The 23,839-nt window shown below is 34.2% G+C and overlaps 1 pseudogene; it reads left to right on the top strand.

Moving 5' to 3' along the window:
• Positions 1 to 884: 884 nt before the first annotated feature.
• On the top strand, positions 885 to 22,243 carry LOC149559345 (cysteine-tryptophan domain-containing zinc finger protein 3-like; annotated as a pseudogene).
• The last annotated feature ends 1,596 nt before the right edge of the window (positions 22,244 to 23,839 follow it).

Here is a 23,839-nt window from a genome sequence, read left to right as displayed (position 1 = left end):
TAATCCCTCCGTGAACAAAACAACCAATCTCCTATCTGATATATCTAGCACCATAACAGATAGCCTCTGAAAGTCACTAATGAAATACTGCAATCTGCCTGTCTGTTTCAACTGTGCCAACTCCCTGAAGTAGACTTCTGGATCCTTCTCATTAAACCTCCCTACCAACTTGTCCACGAAGTCCTGATATGAAGTCACTTTTTTATGTTGAAGGGTAACCATCCCATGGTACCACCAATCATGTGCAGCTCCCTCTAAATGTAGTGTGGCATATTTTATCGCCTCCACTTTTTTCATAGGCCCTAGTGCTAAGAAGGTATCAAGGTTGTGAATCCAAGCTTGCACTATCATTTTGCTACTCCCATAAAATGTAGTCAAGGAAAGCTTCCCTGTAGTCTACTTGAATTCATTATCCTTGTCACAAGGTCTCCTATTCTGTTTGACTGCATGGAAGTGTTCTCTTCTTTGGTTCACAAACCTCTCAAAAGTCATTCTTTTCCATACCTACGATGCAAATAATTTGTATTCATCATTAGCGGCCATAAGGATATCTGCAAGTGTCCCATCCTCAGCTTCCTTCGTTGGCTCTTGTACTAGTTCCTCTCTGACAAAGGTAGGACGTGTGGGCTTGTTTGCTGTTCTAGAAAGAGTTCTATGAGCTCTAGGTGATCCCACTACACTCCTGTTATCCCCTTGTTCCTGATTTCGTCTGTCCTGTGGGTTCATGCGCTCAACCATGGTGGTGAGTGCTTGCAAAGCTTGAGCCATCCGCTCTTGTCCTATAATCATTGCTCTGAAAAAAATTCCCTTGTTTCCTAATCCTCATTCCTATTGTCTCTTGGTGGGCTACGCTGTTGCCTATCACCCATGTTGTTTGGCTGTCTATGCTAGGTGGGGAAAATGGGCCAGAAACAGCAACCAGAAAGGAGAAAGGCCATAAGCACGTTGTTAACGTAAGAAAGATTGATAAGTCACTCAATGAAGTGAGTAAGTTAGGTTTTTCAGGAGCTAGTACTTACAAGGAAAAGAATGTGCTGGATGTTGAAAATAAAGGAATTCCAAAAGAAAATGTTCTCAGACGTGTAGCCACCCATGAATTTGTCAGTACAGAACATGTAAAGGGCGTGGACATGGAAAATAAAAAAACAAATGGCATTAATGTTAATAAAAAAACAATGAAGCAAGAGAGCAAGGTAGTTTCAAAAGGAAAATTTAAGAAATCATTAATTGAAAAATCAGTTTTTATCAAAGGGCAGAAGAAGCAATCAAAAAACAATAGCAGGGAGGACATACATGGAAACATTGCGAATTGTACGAATGAACAATTTGTCCACAAGAAAGAAATCAGCATGGCTTTTTGCAAAGAGAATACGAAACAAGCAAAGAACAAATATTTTGCTAGAGAAATTTCAATTGGTATTGAGAGGGGAAAGAGAAGGGATGTTGCCAATGAACATGACCTGAAAAAAATAGAGCATGCATCTACTATCAAAGCTCACGATGCTAAGTTGTTGTCAGAACAAGCTGCAACTCAGAATACAGCAACCGACACTTCTGGATTAGATGATTGGGTGTGTTGTGATGCATGTGGGAAATGGCGTGTATGCCCAATTGGACTAAAGATTCCCCTTCAAAAAGACAATTGGCTTTGCAACATGATGTTTTGGCTGTAAGTCCTTTTGGTTTTCATTGATACTGGGTTAAATGCTAGTTTAAATATGTATATTTGTTCTTAGAGGGAGAAATTACTCTCTGATTGGAAATTGTGCATTTGTTTTCTCTTTAAGAAATAAAATCAATATAGCTTTGCATAAGTAGTTCTCAAATTCTTTTTCTGGGAAGGACTATTACTTACCTGTAAAAAATAGAATTGACCAATACAAGAGTTTTATGGAGCAAGAAGAAAGTGTTGTACATTTTTCACAGTGTAAAGATGGAGGGAAGTCAAATGGTGTAATCAAGCAGAGAAATAAAATTAAAGATACGGCGATACTAAAAGAGACATCTGGAGGTGAAGGTAATGTTCTTTTTAGCTCCTTTTCAAATGAACTATGTTGTCTTTATAGATTTAAAATATCTGTTGTTTATGAATGGTAATGGAACTAATATCAAGCTTTAAATATGCGAGGCACAATAAGCCAATGCATATTTCTTGACCAGTGCAGGATGCAACTAACTCTCATAATGCATCATATAGATTCTTTGCATTTGTCATTATTATATTTTGTTCTAGACATTGAAAGAAAATTCTCGAGACTATTATAAAAATTATAGATTGACATTTAAGACCTGCACAGGTAACTTCAAGAAGAAGTTAATAACGCTTTCAATGTTTTAATTGTTTCTTTCTTCTTTGAGGTTAGCCTGTTACCTCCATTACATAATTTCCTGTAACATTTTACTTTTGTATCGAATTTGAAGTCAATATGCATAGTGTTCTGGAATGAGGATGTCTGTGCTGAAATTTTTTTTTTAGTTGTAAATGGTTATGTTGCTTACTCAATCTTATTCCAATTAATTTAATGTTAACTTGAGACTATCTGAGACTATCTGAAACAGATATACACCTCAATTAAATCTAATAGCAAAGTTTGAGAAAGCAGAAGAAAACAGTTGCATAACCATTATGAACAGTATTGTACCCTAGGATGAGATTTCCAATGATTGTATCTAACAGAAGAAATATTTGCATGCAGAACCCAAATTTGAAATAGAAAACAAGAACTTACAACAATAAGTGATTTGTCATACAAAGATGCATTGTACATTGGAAGCCAAGGGCAAAGGATAGCCTGTAATAGTCTTGTCCGATGAGGTGCATACACATTTATTTACTTAAAGAAGGCTAGTACAAATAAAAAGCTTTATTAAATAAAAAGTGACTTTTACATTGTAGTGCTTGAATATTTGTGAATTTTTCATGTAAATTTTTAAGATAAAATTTGGAGGGGTTCTATACCTAGTCTCACCCAAGCAAACACAAAAATGGAGTGTCCCCTTTTGGGTTTTTCCTAAATCTTGCTCTGAAATCTTAAGTTCATTTAAAACAAGAAACTTATCCATAGTTAAGATTATACCTCTACCAATAAAATGTCATTATCAAGTCTGGTTTAGATCTTGCAATCATGTTATACAATGTTTAAAAGATAATTTATAAGGCAAGTTATTTCTATAAGGGTTAGGGATCCGATAAACATAAGTGCATATATATCAATAATTATCTTAACCTATTTAGATAAATTGTGCCTGAGCTTTTAAATTTTGGAACCAAGCCATCAGTTGTTCCAACTCCCATAAATAATCATGGTAGGTTTTGGAGAGCAAATCCACAAACAGTGCCTGGAAACTTATTCAACCAAATTAAGCCTAAGGGCATGCAACATCCAACTAAGAAAAATTATCCCTTGGTCCTGTTAAGGTTGTAGCTTTAGTCGGATTGATTCGATCACGAGATACATTGTTGACGGTAAATCATCATTTAGACAAATATTCTTACACACACACACACACACACATGTTTATTTATATTTTTGTTAATATATTATTATTATCGAATGATGATTAACTATAGGGACATGTCTCCTCTCATATTTTTAAGTCTTCAAATCTTCATTTGGAACACACCAATAACAGTTGCAGTGTTATTGCATTTGCAGAAAATGATCCATGTTACTCAACATGGTATCAAAGCCAGGTTGCAAATGTCAAAAAGGAGAGAATGAAGCTGAAAAGAATACAGTAGCAACAAATGATACTTCAATGTGTAATAGAAAATCATAATCGAAAACAATATACCTATTGCAGAGGATAATATTTAAATTGCAGAAGAGAAACATATTGGATAACATATACTGTAGACATACATATTCGATATTATAAAATATGATGGCCATCATATAGTATGTATGACAACAGACCCGAAAACTATGTGGAAATACAGGAGATTTCAACATTGTCAGGTCCCTTTGTGATGCACAAGTAGGAGAACAACACTATTACTAAAACCACAGGCTTCTAGGCCTCAACTTCTTCTCCCAATCTGGCCAGTATTGTTTTCGAGCCTTATCTGCCCCAATTGGGCTGGAACATGGACGAAAATTACATGAGCAAAATAATGCTGGATGTAGATGACATCTACTCCCTACTAGAATCCTTCTTCAACCATTGAATTTTTTTTGTTAGAAGCAACATTGATTCACCATCAAACAGTCTAACCGTAGATCAGATTGACATTCATCTGGCTTCAACATAGCTTGCTTTTGTTTATTATTTTGTTTCATGGGAAATTTTCCTCATTATCTCCAGAGCTTTGAAGATATGAGATGAGCGCCTATCATTATCACTCAGACCTCATTGTCCATCTCTGATCTCGGTCAGTGTCTTCACATCAAGCTCTACAGACTTCAAAACTGAAGACCCTCCACCTCTATTTCTCAGCAGCCATGTTTTAAGCATGTCCCAAGTTGAGTTCCAATTGCAGAAGATTCCAACAGCACTGTTTTGGCTCTTCAATCACAACCAACATTGAAGCCCTTTAGAAAGCAGTGATCGAACAAAATAGAAAGACACACCACTCTAGAGCGGCCTACGTGGAAAAAGATTGTGTACTTGAAATGACAATCAAAGGGGCAGAAAACTACAAAATAAATGTATGCGGTTAGCAAAAAGGTTATTCACCAACAGCTAATACATAACTACAGATAAATGAAACAAGGTGGACCCACCGCTAAAAGGAGAACTAACACCCAATATGGAGGAGGACCCACTATTCGAGAGTTTATAGAAGTCAACGGTAATAGAGAGTATAACAGACCAATACCTGAAGGTGGTCTATGGAAGGTGTAAAATAGTCAGAGGCAATATAAGGTGAAAGAAAGTTATGTCAGCCACACTGGAGTAAGAAGAAAAGTACGGGGAAAGAGAAGGGACTTATTTTTCGTACTTAAATATATATGACATGACATAACTAGACCACTAAGAAAATGAATATGATCAGGTTGAATATTTAGTATGAAGATTTGTTTTATTTGGAGCTCACAAGATTAAATTTTGTCGTCAGGGCTTGGATTAGTTAACGGATTTTGTTAATAGAATGCAATTATGCGTAAAAAATAAAATTAAAGAAGGTTTGGAATCACAGGGGAGAACTACATATTCGAATATAACAAATGCTTTAAAATTGATATTCCTGGATATTATATCTCACAATAATATTCAACATCTGCAGAAATCATCATATATATAGAAATGGCATGTGGAATTGATAGTAGGGTTGGGTATGAGAATACATAGGGACACATCAGTGAACTTTGAATCAATGTCTCAGTAATCCAATCACCTCTCTGTATAGTGATGGCTCATTAGCTCTGGAAACATAATAGAACACATATGCCTACCAAACAACACATTATTAATATTAGTTGAGATAGAAGATCACATTAAATGGAGTGGGTGAATCATTGGTGAAAGAGGACTTCAAGAAAACTATCAAGACCTTGCTAAGCACAGATAAGGAACCAACAAGGGGTTAAAGCAAATTGATAGAAGCTACATAGAATAGTCTGGGAACTATATGTGTTTTTTCCACAGGAGTTAATGTTCAGAAATGCAATCTGATTTGGAGCTAGAAGGAACAAATTGAATTTTGGAAGAAAGACAAATACTCAAAAGAAAGATGTGGATTACATTCACAAGGATGATGTGTGGATGTGTAGGGTGCCATTAGCAGATTTCATTTTGCTCTTTATTTATCCATCTCTTTTATTTTTTAATAACATGATTGCACTAGTCCTTCAAGGCTGATAGGATTGGATAAAGATAGGGAGACGAATAAAAGATTTAGGACACCATGATACAATCCTTATGTGGAGGAGATTGATGAGTTTGAAAAGTTTTCAGATGCATGCTTTCCCAGCACAAAGTTATAGGAGATAATGTTGCAAGCAGTAAGGAAAGTTGAAGCTACATATTAAAGGGCTTATCATGAATGCAAATCTTGTAGTATATTCAAAGGATTTGATTTAACACAAACACATTTGGTATAATTACCATCACCATAAATTAACTCAAGATACGTAGATGAGATACAATAGTGAAGTGGATCTGATGGGTCAATGATATAAAAGTGAGAATTTTACATTGTGTGGGAGAATAATAATCAATGTTACATTTCCACTTGAACCATCTTTAGAAAGGAGGCATTCCATTCTCAAATCTCTATGGACCCTCATGTGTAGATAAGCATTCTTATCTTTTACATTTATCTACTCATTGTAGTCTCTCTCCTATTTGTAATCCTATACATATCATAAGAGTTATTTTCTTTGATCTTTTCCTTTATGTTTGAGAATGTTCTTGCAAGAAAAGATGGTTGGTACTTAACTTTAGCTACCAAATATTGTGCAAACTCAATCTTATGACAGTAGCTCGAAAGAAGCTGTGATCTAGAATTCATTAGTCATCTGATAATCAGGCTAGATAATTTGAGGCTCTAGAATTCATTTACATTAAGCGGGAGCTTCTTCAAAGACAACGCAAGAGCTTAGAAGATTGATACTCAGTGGGAATCTAGAAATACACGTGTTTGACTGCATGATTTTGATGGGCCTACTCTTGTACATCATGAGGAAGTAATGTCTTATCACCAGAAAGTTGGAAGATCGATATCAAATTCAGAGAGACTTTGACAAACATCCTTGGGCAAAGAGAGCCCCTAAGGGAGAAACTACAAGACCTAACTTCCTAATATCATTGTTTAGACGGAGAATTTTGAGGTACAATCCCTTGTGAATGATACCTTTTATATATATATATATACACACACACACACATACATGCGCGCGCACACACACACATATATATTTGAAGGGTTTCTATTGGTGACGATCTTATCAATAGCTTGACCTGTTATCATGACATACTACATTAAGTTGTTGTCCTGGAGTGTCGGTAATCATGATAACGAACGTATCACGATCAAACTACATTAACTTGTTGTCTTGGAGCGCTGGAAATCAAATAACTCATATCCTACTAGGATATGACATATTCTTTTGGTAGGCATCAAGGATTGATGCCAGTGCACATACCAAAAGAATATAAGTATGATGAATATCATATGATTGATATTTCTTGTTGAAACATACTTCAAATTACTTTAAAAGATAACATCTAAGTTGATGGATATTTATTGATATCCTTAAATATGCCATTCCAAGAATATCATACTGAGATGATATCTCTTCATATACTTGAGAGCATAATGTGTTCTATAACAATCCTCCCTAGCTAAGAGGGAGTGTTAAGGTTGTAGCTTTAGTCAGATTGATTCGATCATGAGATACATTGTTGATGGTTTATATATATATATATATATATATATTGTATATACATATATAAAATATTATTTATATTATTGTTAATATATTATTATTATCTAATGATGATTAACCATAGAGACATGTCTTCTCTCATATTTATAAGTCTTCAAATCTGCATTTGGAACACACCAATAACAAGGGCAGTGTTATTACATTTGCAGAAAATGATCCATGTTACTCAACAGGCCCACAAGTGGCAGGAATATCCACTAATATAATTCCATTACTTGGGCTTGCCCACTTAACTCAAAGTAAGCCGGGTCATTGAGGAAGATTTTTCAGCCCAATGAAGTCCAAGAGTGCACAACATCCAACTAAGACAACTGCCCTCATGGCCCACAAATGGCAGGAGTATCCATTAATGCAATTCCATCACTTGGGATTGCTTACTTAATTCGAGAGAACCAGTCTACCATATTCCCTAATATATTTCCTTTTGTTCCTGTATGATTTCTTATGGAGTAAAGAATAGATATATATTTTTTATATTTATTAATTAAAGAAACATAATAAAGTTTATTATTGTCTTGGTAAGTGATATTTGAAGAGCATATATACATATATGATAATGTTGGTCCACATTGCATACACAACATACATATCAAACATATTCTCATGCCTGCCATGATATTTTATTATATCCAAATATGGCTTTATTCTGAATTGCAGATCTATTCACTCGATACTGACTTATCTTTTTCTTCCTTGATGCCCTCCTTCAATGCAGTCTTATACATTTTATATCTTTATTTCTCTACAAAGAAAGATGACCTTTGTTCATGCCAACCCTTAAGAATGGTCATGACCTTTCTTAATGATGCCTCTTCATAACCCAAACCGACCACTACCTTGTTTGTTCATAAATTGCTACTTCATATGCCTTAATTGCTCATGCAAGAGCATCTAAGGTGAAAGAGCAGTGCTACATCACCCAAAAATAAATTGTTTAGTTGTAAATAAGGGCTATTTTTGAAGATATCGCCTGATCCCATGCTTAAATTCTGGTGAGAAATCAGCATTTAGGGTTGGGGAATTACCTTTCGTGCCAAAATAGTGTATATATATATATATATATATATATTATCAAACTATAAATGGAAGGAATAATTTAGTTAAAAAATCTGAACCTAAAAGATGAAATCTGGAAACAATATTAGAATTGCTGATTGCTATATTAAAATCAAGTTGAAACCCTGTACAGTTTTCAATTTTCATCCTATAGGTTGAAAAACATGATTCCTCCAAAATATCCTGTTGCAGATGTTAAAAGAAATTAAAAAAGTGTATGCATCTTCAAAACCTTCAATCCAGCTTGAAATTCTTTTGATTCCTCCAAAAAATCCTTTATTAATCAGTCAAACATGGTATTAAGTTTGACAAAGTCAGAAATTTTCATTATTCTGTTGAGTATCACAATTTTTTACATTTTTATTGGAAAAAGTCATCAAGTAATTTGTGTTGGCTGAGTTATCATAAAAAAATTAATTTCCATCATCAAAACACTGGCAAAACAGGTGGTTTTTGATTTCATAAATGGTATTCATGAACACTACGGCAGGCATTCATTTATGTCAATTACTATTCTGAATACAAATGTATTAAATTCATTAGTAGACAACATTCAATTTATTCAGAGCTACATGTTGGATGAAGGAACAATGAAACCAGAGAACAGGAGTGACATTTTGAAGTTGGAGCTTGATATCTATTGTTACAATTGAAGAGTAGAGCAGATTGTCCTTAGGTCCAAAGGTTGTTGCCTCTGCATGGAATGCCCCATTTGTAAAGATTATGTACTGATTGGTTATACTTAGATTAGAAGGGGTTGAAGATAATATGTATTACAGGAGAAATGTGACACTGGACATACCTTGGAAAGATATATTCTAGAGCCCCCACGGGTTAGGTGAGTTGGTTTGAGGTTGTGGGCGATCCCCATGGTCTTGGTTTTGGCTCCCCTTCCCGTCATTACCCCTCCAAAGACACTTGGGGGAGGTTTTGGTTATTCTGTGGCCGAAGGGATTAGTCTCACTCCAAGCTCGCCCCGTAAAGGGAACCTGCAGGGCTTGGGACGCAAGGACACTCCCGAGACAAAAAAAGAAAGAAAGACATATTATAGAGGCAAAGGTTAATGATCAAGGGAGAATAGAGAATCAGACTAGCAAGTGATTGAATGGTCTTCTTGAGGGAAACACGGGCATGTGGAGCATGTTTAGTTGGGCTTGAATACAGGTCATAATTGCTACAGAGTACCATAGTTTCTACAACAGTGGAATTTGGGAACACTTCATTGTTTCCCTTGGCTTCCCCAAACCTGCTTAATAGGCTCAAATTGAAAAATATTAAATTGGAGATCTGTGTTTCTAAAGCTAGCCAGAGAAATTTTTCAATTAAGTGAAAGTGTTATTATTATGAGGTATTTAGACTTGAAGATTCTATTTAATCTAATGCTCTACCTGTAATTATAGAATTAGACTTTGTGTGTGTGTGTGTGTGTCTATATATATTGTCATTACAAAATATAGAAAAAATTGATCATGTATGTCAGTGCACATATAAAATATCAATGTAGGGATGGGCATGCTCTGAAGACTATAATTATACCTGCAATTTTGCCTTTCAATTATCATCCATGTAACTACTATGTTGTAGTGGTGTGTGACAGGACATAGATGTTAGTAAATCACTGCTGAAGTAACTTGGCATATTTGACAGTCACAACTAACAAAAACTGTGAAATGCATATATCATTAGCTTGTTATAAAATCTTAGCGGTTGTTTGATCTAGCTAAAGTATTCAGTCTTTTCAATCAGAATGCTTCACAGGCACCTCTTATATGAATGTTTGCCTCTATTATCTTCAGATCTTCTCTGTCTTATAAATCATTTTATGCTTAAACCATGTTTGAATTTTAGTAGGTTAATTGCATAAATTATAACTTTGGTCCTTGCGCCACCTGGGTTATAGATTGTTCAAGTTAGATTTGTAGATGGAAGGTGTACACTTCTGCATGGCACATGTTGTTGCAAGTTACTGAATGTAATAATTGTTTTGAAAGCCAATCTTCAGACACCAAAAAAAATTCTTACAGATGGGACGTATATAGGGTGAAACTAACTTACTATGTCAATGTTTCTGCAAGAAATGATACTGTGTTATCATAATCTATTTTTACAGATAATTATGAGTTTGAAACTTTGATATGAATCTGCATTTATTGGCATGAAATAAAAATAATTGTTTTCCAACAGTTTTAGAATATAGATGGTTATTTTCATGTAGTGTTTTTCCTTTTGTAGATAGATCATTTAGTGATTAGTGAGTTTCTTGTCGTTGTTTTTGGATGTAATTGTTTCAGTTTTTGGTTGCCTCGTGACAGCCCATGAGCCTGAAGTAAATCGTGCACACACTTTAAATGTTAAGCGTAAGATGGATAGCAAATTAAAGGAGTGCAAGTCTGCAAAAAAGATGAAGGCGAAAAACCATCCAGGTAATAGCTGCATTTTCTCTGAAAGCATCATCCAATAATTGTCATGTATTGGAAAATATTTTTCTAGTAGAAAAGATTACAGAACCTTTTTTCGTTATTCCATGGCAGTGCATGATGCCAAAGGGGTTGATTTTCTGCCTCTGAAATCAGAGAAAATAGGTAACAGATTCAAAATTGTAACAAATGCTGCATTAACCAAAGAAAATGGTGTAGAAATTTTGAATGGAGAAAGTAAAGTTAAGGATCAGCAACAGGTAACCAAGAAAAGGAAAATCATGGAGCAGAAGAAAGGAAAGGCAACCCATCAAGGGGTGGTAGAAAAAAATTGCATGGTGGATTTTGAAATAGGGAAGGAGGAAGGCCAACCCAAGTGAAAAAGAGAAAAACCTTTAAAGATAGAATCTATTCAACCTCATGCAAGCAAAGGAAATAAAGATGAACAAGAGCAAAAAGTGAAAACTGTTTCATCAAATGTAGAATGCATTCTTCATGAGATAGCAGAATATAGCAACCAACAGTCAAAGGAGCATGGATTAATGCAGATTTTTTCTGATCATAATAAACCTTTGAAAAAGGAATCATCTTGTTGGCCTCCATTTGTATCTTCTACATCCAATTCATCTAAGCTTTCATGCTATACTAAATCTCTTCGCACTAGACCTGAAAGACAAGGATCTGCATTCGAGTGCTCTGTTTCATCATTGCCTGTTATGATTGTACAAGCTGAAAAACCTTCAATTTTTGAACACACTAATGCAAGAAATTGTGACTTGATAGGTTTTTGTAATTCGAGGAAACCTATTCCAAAAGCAGGCATAACTGGCGATTCTCTAAGTGACTGTTCGGGGTTTATAATGGGTGCTAAAGACCTGTGTAAATCATCAGGAACAAGAGGGAAGCCCAGTTTGGATACATTATTTTTTAATGGCAACCAACTGGAAGGATCGTTGATTGATGCTTCTAGAGGTGAATCTTTTGTAGTTCGTAAACAATCAGACACATCTTGTAAGGGGACTTCAGGCTCCCAAGTAAACTCTTCAAAGTGGAAAGGATTTGTAGAAAGGGATGTTGAGGGAGCACTTGTAAGTTCAAGTAGGGAACATAAGTCATATATGGAAAATGCAGCTTTAGAAGAAGGCAAGGATTTGGAACAAAAAGCAGATAGGATTAAGGTTTGTTTTTGTTTCATGTAAATTACCCATACACTTCATTCTTTGGATTTGACCAAAATTCGTTAGGATTTTTGTGTGATCTGTGATGTGTGAATTAAAGTCTTTTTGGTTGGTTAATTCTTTGTTATTATATGATCCAGAGCAATGGAGGCGATGAACTTGAAGCTATTGGTTTCTATTTTCGTGCATCTTTAAAATTTCTACAAAGTGCTTCAATTTTAGAGCCGCCTTTGAGTTCTGATAGTGTGAGGCACTGGGGAAATAAATCTACGCCTTTGTTCACATACTCTCCTAGGCGTTCTGAGTAAGTTCCTTTTAGTGGCATTTAAATTTTAATGGTTGGAGTTGATCGAGCAAATTCACAGATTATATGCATTCTAAAATTGTAAATTTAAAAAAAATGGTTTGGGCTAATTGTTTAGTTAAATGGACAGAGCTTCTAAATAGAGAACCTTTAATATCTTATAAGTTGTCTCCAACTGTAGTAGGAACTGATTTGTTTCATCCCTTATTATAGATAGCATAATTTGTCTAGAAACATTTATAATAATTATGTATCCTAAGTTCCAAACACGTTTAAAAGACAGGAAACTCACAAACTTCAAGCACATAGTAGTATTTTTTGTGTTAAGATAAGCTAATATGTTGATAGGTCTATAATACTCTTGACCTTTGCTATCCTTGATGATTTATGCCATATGACATTTGAATTCCTTGAAGGTCTATTGCGGTTCATGGCACTTGGTGACTATTTTAGTATCTTTATTATTACCAAAGTTTGAAGCTTGCTTTGAAGTCTTAAATTGTAGTTACCACAGTTTGTTCCTAAAATTTTCTCAAGTGACAGAAAATTGATTTAATATCTTTTGGTCACAAAATGCACTTTTTGTGTATGTGTCTGCAAGTTTCCCCATCAGAAAGAGGACTTGTAGCTCAGTGGTAGAGAACCCCAAATTGCGCATGGGAGGCCCTAGGTTCAGGTCCTTGCTGGTCCATGAAAAATAACATGGTTACAAAAAGCTCTGGTTACAAAAAGGACCGTTCACTTGGTTGTAGGGCACCCTAACATGCACATGAGAAGTCCTAGGGTCAATTACTAGTTGATCTTTGAAAAGTAACATGTTAGTCCCCTTTTTCTGTTAGCTATTATATATATGCGAGGTTACATAGTTTTAACAACAAAATGTGTTTTTCAGAGTGAATGGACCAGCTAAACCTAAAAGCTTAAAAATTTAAGGACATTAAAGCTTCTTTGTAATGGAAGATTGCTTCAATGAGGTTTTCAAACTTGAAGTTCAGACTATTTTTGTTTCTACAGTATGTTAAAGGTCACTGAGGGTTTATATTTAATTATTCACTTCCTAATTCTTGACTACATTGATTATAAAATATTCTCATTTATTTTATAGGGATTGTGCTAAGGTGTATGAACGAAATGGAAAGTGGGCAGCTGCTGCTCTAGCCTACCAATGCACAGGATTCGCATGTATGCATGTTGTGATGGCCAAGAATCTGTATTTAAGCAAACATAGACAAGAACTTAAATCAGTTGTTGTTATGCTTCCGACAGGTTAGTTTTTGTTTACACTTTTAAGAATTTAACATTGTATTCATTTGTAATTTTGTTGATTTAAATTTTTTTATTTGTAATTGCCATCGCTGAGAGGACCACATTGGGGATTTCTATGCTATGGAAGGGTGAACGCTTATTTGTTCTAGACATACTCTGTTATTGTGTCAGACGTTATCCATATTCAATGTTCTGCAAGATAATGGAATTGACAGTCTAACCGTAAAACATGGAGGTACAGGTGAAGGAAAGCATTATCATCATAATATAATTTCAGCTGATATACATTTATCTATAGGTATCTACTAAGAACTTCGTACTGTCTAGGTAGGGTTATTTAGAGTTTTATATAGATTTTTTCATTCAAAATATATTTGAAGAGTTTAAGTTTTTAACACTTGTCTCCTGAAGCCCTTTTCTTAAGCTGTCCTCAACCTAGGTTTTGGTTAAAAATCATTGATCTATAGTATAATAAGTGATCATTTCAGAGGGTTTAGCTGTAAGCATCTTCCATTCTTACACACTTGCCATACATATCAACTAAGGAATTTCCAACAAAGACATTTGTGTCCACCCCGGTTACTATAATATAACCATGAAGACTCCTACCCATTTGCAGATCTTGATCGTTAATCATTTCCTCGAGAAGAAAGCAAACATCAAAAAATAGAACTACATAAATGTTAAAATTAACAAAATTATGGAGTGCTATAGAAGTTCAGAAATGCAGATGTTTAAAAATAGAAAAAACTAGAAGTTCCAAAATAATGCCACTAAAAGAAAAGATGTTATATTAGTATTTGTGTCATGCCCAACTAAGAGGACAAAAACACACACAAGATTTTTTTTGAATTAATAATAAACTAATAATTAAACATGCTCTAAGTTTGATATGATTGAGGTAGAAGTTTTAGTACAGGTTCTCTACATTACGTCTGAAGATTATAAAGAAAGGGATGGTTATTAAAATTTAAGATTTGAAACTTTAGTTATCAGATTTATATCAATAAACTTATGTTATTACATTAACTTTTAATAATAAGAAACAATTATTTAAAATGACACTATCTTCCACTATTTAAAACTTTCTAACCGAAATTAAGTTTACTAATTACATTACGAAATTGGAAACTTTCCAAAATAAATATCCATTTTACTTAATTTAAAATGTTTTAATTAAAAAAAAAAATTTAACAATTGCTAACCAAGTCTCGATTAAACTAACATGATTACTTATAATTAGGTAGTGAAACCTTACTCATCGGAAATAACTACTTACTAACTAGAACTACTAGATAATATTAACTAAATCCAATTTAATCTATATTTAATTATATAACAACTAACTAAACTAATTTAAAAGCTAAACTGAAATATATACATCTAAAAATTACAACTTTAAGCAATACAACTAACTTAACATAATGAAAAAACTATCTAATCCTTCTATCAATTTATGACTAACTTAGAACTTTAGCAAATTAGATTAACATCTCATAAACTAACACAAATCTAACCTAATCTAATTAGAACTATCCTAACCCCTTAACATTCTAACAAAAGTTTACAACATTAAATAAAACTCAAACTAAAATAAATAAATAAATAAGAACCTACTAACCTACACCTAACAAGTTAACCCTAACCTACTAACCCCTAACACTTATTGCTAACTTTCTATACTACCCCTTTATTTTTCCCTAAACCCTACTCTCCACCCTACACACCTCTCACCCAAGAAGGGCTTGGGCGAATCCCAAGCATACCCACGCAACCCGAGGGTCTGCAACATGCAGACCCAAGTGGACCTGACCCAAGTACATGGGACAGCAAGTCCATCAACCAAAAGCTCCCTAAGAAAGTGATTGGTGAGGAAGGTGGATGAAACACATAGTCTAATCTTTAAACACACCTTCACGCAACCCAAAACTGGCACCCATAAAAGGGAAGCATGGCAGGTGACATCATCACATAGGATGACACTACTCCAACAACGCCTAGAACATAGGTACTCCCACCAATCGACCCTAAGGATATCTTCAGCATAAATGCTATGGTTGTTTTAAAATCTCTGCGCTTTCCAAAGAGGAAGTCGACCCCTGCACAAGTACAGGGTGACGTCACCTGAGATTGACGTCCTCACCAATAAAAAAGGGTCATCATGACCCTCCTACGAGCTGGCTTCAAGCGGGTGGAGGACTTAATGCATAAAGATTATATGGTGAGAAAAGACTTTAGTAGCTTAGATATAAATATATATATATATATATATATTTTTTTTTTAAGCATTGTTATTTTTTTTTTTAAATTATTATTTCATTGAGGAATCTATTATTTTATTAGCTTGTAATAGAATCAACTAAATATGTGTTTGCAATAAAAATTCCAGAATTTTGTAGGTGGGTTATTTGATAATTTCTCTACTCTCTCTTGAAACTCAATGTATATTTTTCTTTTGCAATTATATTACCACAATAGGTGTATGCATTCTCCTATGAATTTCTAATTCGTTATTTCCATGAACCTCAAATGGCCAAGCATTTCAATAATACCATATTACATGAAATAACCATCTACGTATTCATTTAACTATCTAATAAGTTGATGGATCAACATAATAACTAAACTAGTCTTAAGGCATTTGAGACAATAAGAGAGATCAAAATGATAATGCTCCATTCTTTTTGAAAGGAGTATCCAAATACACAAAGTTATTTCTCTATCATGTTTTCAATTGTAGCTTGGATATCTGGACATAATTCTTCCTACATGCTCTTGCAAATTTATTTTCAACACGATCAACCATGAACTAAATCATTTCACACTTGATAAAGACATCATACATTTACATGGATTAGGAATATCTCTCACTACCGTCCATATGAATAGAGGCATCACCATACATCACAAATTTAATCATACATAATTTGAACATCATTGTTGCATCCTATCTCTGATACACATTCATATGACAACATAGAATACGAAAATTTTAAGAGAAGTAAATTTACTCAATCACTTATCTTATTATCAACCTGATTCAAGGCTCAGCCGGGAAAGAATCAGGAAGAAAACCCGGCTTCGTTGCCATATATAATAAGGTTTAAAAAAAATACAATTTACAAAAGGATCTCAATCCCAATTTTCAATAATTTCATCAAATTTTCTTCATGATCCAAATCAAGGAGTTTGTAATGTCTTCTAAAACTCATTTCAAGAACCGTGGAGGAAACCAATAACTGATCAGGTGACAACCAAGCAGAACCAAAAGAACATCAAGCATGCATAGTCATACATGGTTTACACAATAAGATTCACAGTGAATCAAGGCTAGGGAGAGGTGGATTCTTCCAACTGGAGAAGTCAGGCACAACACCAATTCAGATGCCCAATCGGGGCCAATAACCAAGAACTTCCGTTCTTCCATTTAAACTTGCCATACTCATACCAGGTTTTTGCTGACGGGTAGGGGCCCATAACACCCTACCCTTTATCCCTCTTCTCATCCTGAGAAGAGACTCTACACAGGTTGGAGTCCAACTAAGCAGACCTCTCCCAAAATTGGTCACTTCTGCCCTCTCCTAGGGTGAGTAATACCAAAACACCCATGCAAGGAAACTCAAAATTGCAAACATAAACAAGAAAGGAAAACAACCAAAAGAAACAAAGTTTGCAAATCTTCCCAACATACCCACAACCATACAACAGTAAAACAACAACAAGGTAACAAGAACATGAAACAAAACACAAAAACTGAATAATGAAGATGGGAGTTTCCTACCTTCTCAAAGAGGTGATGGCAATGAACAAATTTGAGTAGAGTATCCCTCCTTCCTTCAAGCTTCAAGGAATCTTCTCTAAATGTAGAGATTGGGTAACCCCCACTAGACCAAGGAAGGCCTCTAAATAATCCTCCAACTCAACCACCCAAAAGGAGCAATAACTATTTCCACCCACTAGCCACACTAGAAACTCCTAACTCAACTTACACCTTGGTTAAACTCAAAAAGGAGGTGGGGTAAGACAACTCATGACAACCATTTGCAATTTTCGCACAAAGGCAAAAAAGGGACTTTTTGAGTGCCCTCAAAAGTCAAAGCTAGGGTCTTAGGGGTTGGAAAAGACCCCTAACCCATACCCATACCCTTAGGTTAGAATAAAAACATGTTTTAAAGCCTTAGGGAAAAGGTTAGAGTCAAATAAAAATCAAGAGATAAAATAGGTCTATCTAACAACTCTAACTTGCAATCTAGCCCTAAATCGAATTAGGGATGACTAACCCTCAATAAGAATCTAATAGAAAAAAAATTGACACTAACTTGAAACCAAAGGTTAAACAATTACCCCTAACCAGCATACCGAAGCACATAACATTTTACGAGTGTCAAGCGACACTGAAAGAACATAATTACGAACAATAGGGTTTCCAAATTTTAGCACATGGAGATCAATTTTGTTCCTCCATAGGGTTTCTCGGCTAAATATCTGCACACTCATTGCACACATCAGTAGTCCTCAAAATCACATGTATATAAACGTATATGTATCAAAAAATTTCATAAATTAAAACATGCATCAAATAAGAGTTTCTTCATCCTACATAATTCTTAACCATTGAAATATCTTGAATCAAATCTCAATTTTACTGATTTCGTCAACATACATATACATGATCATTAAATGACAATCATCAAATATATCTGGAAATAACATCACACAAAATGAAATAATAAAATATGTTCTAAGCATCAGATAATGTCTCGACATCTCGAGTCACGGATAACAAAAAAATAGTAGTAATGTATCACTATGCTACGATGGGTCGGGGCGAGGCCTCACAATTTGATAGCCATCATCATTGTGTAAGCTGTTAAGTTTCAAATATTAGTCGTTGTAAATATCTGCTTGATTTTTTGGATTTTGCCTGTGAGTTTAAGACCATCTGATAAACAGAATAGAAAGAGCTCATTTATATTGCAATAAATACAATACTTTGACAGCAAATATAAAGGACATGCCTAAAATATTCACTTTTAAAATCAAGTTCAAATTGAAAGTGCAATATAAAGACAAAAGTGAAGATATCTAGATGGATAAGTCTGATCATAAACACAAATACAACATACCCATTTGCTGGGAATGAACATAAATGACTGCAGTAATAATAATCAGCATGTATAAGCTCCATCAACCCTAGGTTCTTCACTAAAATGCTTCAAATGGTATGGTTGGGTCTAGATCTGTCAAACAACAACTATGATCTTTAGTGAATGCAGGTATTGGTTCCTTAAACCCCAATGGCTGCTCTAGAATCTTCATGTTGACCCTCAAGAAGTGATATGGCTGGGTGGAAACGGTTTGGCCAGCAAGGAAGGAGTTACAACCAGAAAAATAGAAGTTTAATCCTTCTCAGTCTTCTGCAAAGTTCTTAGCGAATTTAATATCCAATAAGCTTTGCAAATCTAAAAACCTAAATTCCAATGCTACCCAAATGTGACCTTAAAATAAAATCATGAGATTATACTCCATATCGTATCTTTCAACAAGATGAAGAATGTTGCATTCGTCAGAGACACCAAACAATGCTAGTACAAGTATTGAAAACCAAATCATAGATTGATGCAGATATGAGTATTTGCAAATAAAGATAGTGCACATAGAGAAACAATATTAGCACTTCAGATTTGCCAAATACAATAATAGATAAAATGCCGCTCTGATTCGCCAGATCCAAGCAAAACCATACAAACAGAATAGGGTGAGGGTTGAATCCCACTTAAGTCGGAAGAGCCAAGTAGAGAAGATCTTTCACTCTTGAAATGACGAACAACAAAGAAATCCCAACAAGAATTCGCTGTAGAGAAATAATAAACCAAATCGCATACCTACTACTACCTACATGTGCTTAAATACTTGTCGGGGAAACCTTTCTGAGGGTGTACAAAGATAGCTGATGGCCACACCTACCTACAGACACAATTAAAAATAAAATGGGTCCGAGATATACTAAATCAATCGGAAGCACAAATACAAATATTATTAACTTGTGCCCCATATTAATAAATTAAAGTAACCAATTAAAGGTCCTTTTGTTATATTATTTAAATTTTTGGGACCAGTTAATTAATTAATTAAATTAAATTATTACATTCAAATTTGGGGACATGACAATCCCTAAATGAGAGTCCTATTCCTTCTTTTGTAGCTTTTCCGCTGCTTTTTCAAGAAAAGGAAACACTTTTTGCTTTTTTGCTATCTTTTTGAGAATATTTCTCATGCTTCTTTACTATTTTTCTTGGAATAGCTTTTCTTTTTCATTGTTTTAAAAAATAGCTTAATTTTTTCACTATTTTTCAGGAATATTTTGTTCGCTTTTATTTAATAAGAAGCACTTCCATTTCCAATCTCCCATTGTAGCAATAAATAATAAAGGCCCATTCATTAAAATAAATCATCTTCAATTTAATGTTTGGCCTCTATAGTCCCTTCATTAAGTAAATAAATAAAAATAACGATAAATTTAATATATAATATTTAATTTAACTCTATTATCATATAATTTATCATCATTTAGTGTAAAATCCCTGGCCTATATCAAAGTTGGGATGATCATCAAAATTGGACCTACCATCAATACTAAAAATAGCAAGTATGCCAACTCTGTTGGAGCTGATAACTAACTTACTAAAAATAGTAGGCATGAGAGAGTTAACCCAAAAGGCTGTAGAAAGAAATGTTATGCTCATTCAAATGTCCAAATATGACATCTCACCTGATATTGCTTCCAAGATTTCCTGATCCTAATCATTAGCGCTTGGGAATCGGCTAAATAACCTAATGATGCCACCATGTTGAACTAGCTTAGGAAGGGGACATTACAACCACCTAGAAAATGCAAGTGGGAACTAGGATGGGAATGCCATTATTTAGAAGCATGATACTATGTCGTTCAAAGGTTAGGAATATTAATAATTATCAATCAATCAATAATAGTTCACTAGACAAACATCTTACTCCTGATCATTAGGTTAGTTGGTGATCATTTTAGAGCATTTAAACAATCATGTGTTTTGATGGTTACATCTAGTCATTCCATTGAGAACAAAGAAAATAATAAATATCAAAAAGTAAAACCAATTAAATGTTTAAATGAACAAAAAGTATGGAGTTCTATACAACCTAAAAAATTTAAAATTAAAAATAGAAAAAACTATAACTACTAATGAAAATTTCACTGAAAGCAAAGACATATTATATTGGTATTTGATAGTCATCATTATAATGCAAGCTGTTAAATTTTTAATAATAGCCACCTAGAAAAAGCTGATGAGAACCAGGATGAGAATGCCCTTATTCAAAAACATGATAAGGTGCCACTCAATGATTGGCAATATTAGAATCAATCAATAAAACTTCAGTGGAAAAACATCTTAGTCCTTTTTATTGTTTCTCTCCTTACTAATACCTTGTTGGGAGCTGAGAATATTTTATACTAGAAAAATTTGTACAATTAAATGCAAAATGTAAAAGCAACCTCAAGTCCTATTGTATTTCTTTAGTGCTTTTAGCCCTTGCCAACAAAATATCGACAGTTAGGAAGATAACCAATTTGATTTATACATAAAAGAATAAGAAACTTCTGTAGGAAGCTCTTGATTTCTAAGAGAGATTTGAAGAAACTTCATCTGAAGTCTCTTGACTTCTGGAGACATATTACTATGATACGGAGAAATTTCTTATGCTCCCATTCGTGTAACTCCCTCAGTTATGCCAACTGTTTAACTACCCAAGTTTCCCAACAACAAATTCTAACTAATTAAAGAAGATACTGCGAAACTAGATTTTCAGTGAATTTTGTGGATTTTAGGCATCAGAATTCTTAATTTGTCCATTATATGGTTGAAATTCCAAACTTTTTGTATGACAATTCTAAGATTAGTCTTTTCTGTAATGGATAGTATGTGCAGACGGAGAGACATCTAATGCCCAGGGTAGTTGTTGATTGTCATTGTAGTAAAATGTAGTAATGTATACTGAGTTGTGTGAACTTATTATGATTTATAATTAGCATATTTACTAGTATTTAAACTTTTTGTTTGTGCAGGTGAATCTCCTTGTTCATCAGCATCTAATGTTGACAACTTGAATTGCCATGCATTAACAGTAGTGAATCAACAAAAACGAGTTGCATCTCTAAATGCATCAGGAAATTATGTGATTGATACACAACACTGCCAACACTATAACCATTTGTTACAATTTGTAAGTTGAAAATTGCCTTGGGGCATTTGGTAGATGATACATGTTGTTCTAGAATATGAAATTGCACTGTGACATTGATCCATGCAATTTAGCTTTGTTTTATCCTCTGAACAATTTTTTGTACTTATTTCTCAGTTTCTATTAGTTAAAGCATGTAAGAGAATATTTTTATACTTGCAGGTTGATGATGCTAGTGCATCATTTACAGCTTTTGCAAAAGCAGGTAGTGCTTTGGATGTTGCTAGTGATTCAAGTTATAGAGAACATGAAATATCTGTGGTGAAAAAGGCTATCAATCTGAAATTTCATAATCTTGATGGACTGCTCAGTCTTGTAATCCCTCTCATGGAATCTGCATCTTTATGTTGACATCTATTATGGCTTCAACAACAATTTTTGCAGAAATAAGGAGGTAATAAGGATTATGGAGCAATATGCATGCAATTATTTCTACCATTTACTTACATGAATAGGTTGTGTATGAGTTACGACTAGTGTAAATTATGTAAATTACTATGTCATCTTGCTTGAAGAATCAGAAATGTGCAAGTAGGTAGGATTTGAACTGTGAATGAAAAATGCATGTATCCTGAAGCTGTTTGTAAGAGATTTGATATGATGTTCTTGATATAAAATATAAACATTACTTTTGAATTCCTTCCTGGATCTTCAGGTCAACTTCATATGAAGTGTTTTAGGAGTCTTATCGTTTATGGAATGTACTGCAAATTCTGAAATATTTTCAATCAATATACATTTGACTACTAATTTTCATTCTCTCCTCTAAGGGGAGTTTACATACTTTGAAAGACATCGATGGATTCAATTTGACTCATAATTCGTAGCTCTAGATTGTGACACTTTTTTTTTTATACAGGTGCAAACATGCCCGAGTTACCCAATAATTCATGGCTAGTTATTATTCCTTAGTCACTGGTGGTTGGATAAGGTGTATTTTTTGGCTCTTCAAAGCATTTAAATTTTTATATTATTCATGATTTGGTTAATAAATTGGGCATCGTTTTGCATTTCAGGTCTTGTTTTAATGTCTCTGTTCTGCAAGATTTCTTGCCAGTTTTATTTTAAGCCAATCTACAAATGCTAATACAGCTAACAGATTCACTTACAAATAAATGTGAATATTAGGACACCTGGCAATTGATATTTTTTGTAAAATAAAATTATTTAACTGTACTTCCATGAGAGAACTCTGTAAGATCGGGATGGACATGAACAAGGTATCAGAGTTGTGCAAAAATGCAAGTTTATACAATTTGTAATTTTCTCAAGTGTAAAATACTAGATAATATGTATTGATGCAATTTTGGTAACTGACTATTTGTGAAGCTTTCCGCAGAAACTTACATACAATAAAATAAAATTATAATATGAAGGAAAAAAACATTTTTGCAGTTTATTACCAGTTATCCATCTTTTGTTTGTCTGGGAATATCTGTTCCCCAGTTGCACTTTTTCTTGTTGGTAACTTAGCAAACACATATTAAAAGAGAAAATTATCCATTGGGTTCCAATTGTGGAGTGGTAGATTAAGCTTTACAAATTGCTACTTTGCAGAATAAAACTGTATCTTAATTAAATACCAGGTTTTCTTTTGGGGCCCTATCTTTGAAATTGTGAGGGTTTGTTTACAGGGTCCACATCTCATACATATCTTTGAAAGGACACTGCTTTAACTAGTGCCCTATCGTCAATGGATATTGCTGTAATTGCAGTTCATCCTGAGTAGATCCTTCTTGCTACCTCCAACTTCACTTTTGTGCCTAGCAGTTACACAATCTCCAATCTATGCTCCAACTTGAATGCTTATTCTACCTGTTTTCTCCTCTGGCTAAGCATCTACTACAGCTCTCCTCCATCTCCCTTCCGCATCCATTTGGTGTGCTCTAGGTTAAAATAAAATTATTTAACTGTATATCCAATGTGAGAACCAAACAGCTCTAGCAA

This window comes from Cupressus sempervirens, chromosome 5, assembly GCF_028749045.1.
Source record: "Cupressus sempervirens isolate cs-2001-9-10 chromosome 5, ASM2874904v1, whole genome shotgun sequence".
Classification (NCBI taxonomy): Eukaryota; Viridiplantae; Streptophyta; class Pinopsida; order Cupressales; family Cupressaceae; genus Cupressus; species Cupressus sempervirens.
This window is presented reverse-complemented; position numbering and strand designations above follow the sequence as displayed.